Source organism: Austrofundulus limnaeus, unplaced genomic scaffold (assembly GCF_001266775.1).
Source record: "Austrofundulus limnaeus strain Quisiro unplaced genomic scaffold, Austrofundulus_limnaeus-1.0 Scaffold738, whole genome shotgun sequence".
Lineage (NCBI taxonomy): Eukaryota > Metazoa > Chordata > Actinopteri > Cyprinodontiformes > Rivulidae > Austrofundulus > Austrofundulus limnaeus.
Genome location: NW_013953140.1, coordinates 116,280 through 119,227, shown reverse-complemented (window position 1 = coordinate 119,227; position 2,948 = coordinate 116,280).

Here is a 2,948-nt window from a genome sequence, read left to right as displayed (position 1 = left end):
CACACACACACACACACACACACACACACACACACACACACAGTTCTTGTGATTAATCAAAGCAGCTCATTAAACTGTTTCTGCTCTGAACATCAGAGGAAAGCTGAGTTTGTTGGAAAGTTGTTGTTGTTCTTTCAGCTCACCAGGTGGTTGTAATGTTTGAGATAATGGTCACCAGCTGAGGGCAGGGAGGCAGAAAACTCTGTTAGCACCAAGACGTTGTGTTAAAGAGGCTGATTCAGTTTAAACAGCATTACTAATCATTCATACTGTTGTTTTCCTCTTTAAAGTTGCTTTATTTTGCTTTTTGCAGTCAAACGTCCACCTAGTTTACACTGTTTTAACTATTTAATTATGAAAATGTCCATCTTTAACAGGACTGCTCAGCTATTACTTTTCGTTTCAGTAACTTTTATACTTTAAGTAAGTTAATCTCAAGCATTTTCCCTTTAGAATTACATCAAAATCACTTCAATTCTTTTGAATATTATCAAATAAAATGTATTTATGCATACAGCTTTATGCTCCACCTTTAGCAAAAAGTAGTGTACTTGAAGTTCATTTTAATAAGAATACTTGAGTATAAGTTTAACTATATCAAATAGGCACCAGGTACTTGTTGTGTACTAGAAAGTATACTTATTTAGTACTTGTTTATACTAAATTGGCATTTTTCATTTATAAAAAGTATACTTTAAGTATACTGTTATAATGTCATTGTACATTTATGAACTTACCAAAAAGAAGCATATTTTAAGTACATGTCTTTAAGTATGCTAAAATATATACAAGGGTATTTCCTTAAGTGTACTTTTATTTTCCATGTACACTGATATAAGTATACTGTTTACTAACAAGTATACTTCTAGGACTAAATTGGCCCACAGTAAGTTAATGAAAGTATACAAAAGGACACTGAAAGTAATCTTCTAAGTATACTTTTAGTTTAATCTTGAAATATTCTACAAATAAACCAGGCTGTGTGAAAAAGTACTTTCAGTGTATCACACTATAAAGTTTATCTCAGCCAAAAGTTGAACCATTAGTATAAACTAAGTATACTTAAACTTTTAGTATACTTTTAGTACAAGCCAAGTATGGTGTAAGATAAACTTGGTTAAGTATATCTCAGATAAGTACATAAAAAGTAAACTGGACGTATACTCTTATATTTTTTAGTTCAAAATTAGTGTACCTAAAGGATACTTGCTGTATTACTTTTTGCTAAGGGCCTTTTAGCTATTAGCTACTCCTTAGCTAATTTCAGCTTATACTGTATGTTTCTGTTAATTTTAGCTTTTAACAAATAATAACTAATAATAATTAATAACTAATTTTAGTGTTCACCTTCCTGTTAGTTTTGTTTTTAAAGCATTTATGGTTTTGATAGCATTAGCTCTTGCTGATTGTAGCTTATGTTCGGCTGGTTTTAACTTAATTCAGTTAATGATTAATTCTTCAGCTCGTTCCAGCGAAGTCGTTCAGATAAAGATCATAAAGCAGCAGCAGGTGGAGGTTACGAGGCTGACCTGAGGTTAACACCAACTGTTAACCTTAGGAAAACAGATCGTTGACTTGCTCATGTGAGGAAGAAGAAGGTCATCAGTTTGACCTTTGGTTAACCGTTCGGTTCATGTGTCTGCTCAATTCAGAGCCCCTCCTCACTCATCTCATGGAAAAAAAAAAATTTTACTCTGCAGAGGCTGAAACAAAAATAGAACACATTTTATGAGATTTTTGTGAGATTCACTTTGTTTTTAGTAAACTGAAGAGACTGAACATTAGAAAACGTTCATTAAAAACAGATTTCTCAGAACGCTGTCATTTTCTCCCTCTGTGGAGTCAAGTCGATCTTTACAGGATTGCTTCACAGAAAGTTGTTCCTGTGATTGTGGTGGGATTTACTAACCGTCACGGTGGATTGGCCACGCTCCCATGGGAAAATAAAAGTGGGCGGGGCACACGGGCCTGCGTTCAGAGGAGGCGATCAGATCTAAAACCTGTTCGGGGAGTCGGAGACGCAGCTTTAGGGGATTTGATCCTTGGCCAGAAACGAGCAGGAGAAACTCTCGTCAATCAGTTTAACAATGGATTTCTGAAAGTGTTTGTGTTTACATGACTGCAACAAAACTAATGTTGACTGTAAATAACAAGTTTGAGTTTATTTTATTGGCAAGTTATAAAGAAAAAGTCTAAGTCTACAGTAAATGCTGATAAGCTCTGTGTTGCTGTTGGGTCAGGATTTGGTTTGGTTGGAAATGAGCCGTGTTACAGTCTTCACATGTTCAGGTGGTTCTTTCCTGTTTTTGATTTTAGTCATTGATTCCTGTTCTGCAGCTGAAAAAGTCATTTTAAACTCTCAAAATGGCTCTTTTTCTGTAGAGATACAGTATAAATCTGAGTGTTGGGAACTACAGAAGCTGAAACAAACTAAAAGTTGAAAACGGTGAAGTTAAAAGGTTGTTCTTGAGTTAAAGATAAACACAGCAGCGCTGATTTTATTTAGATTCTGAGTCATTTTCTTCTCACACTCGTCTGAGAGCAGACAGCTAACATTAGCTCAAAGGCTTGGAAATGTTAACCGATGCTAACTGACACACCACTTCTGCTTTTCACTTCAGCTCTACTTCATCTAATTATATTTTCCAAAGAAGCATTGAGTCAAACTGGTTCAGTTATTAAACTCTATTAGTTGTTTTATCTAAACTCAGAACAGTTAAAGCAGTTTAACCAATGAGGTTCCTACCAGTAAACTAACACATTCTCTCTCCAGACTCGTCAACATATTGACACTTGGTCAGGGACCGTCTGGTGCCCAGCCCTGGAGGACCACCGATGAGGGGGTGCAGGTGGAAATGCTCTGATTATTTTCAGATATACAGCAGGTAAAATAAGTATTTAACACGTCACCATTTTTCTCAGTAAATATATTACTAGAGGTGCTAATG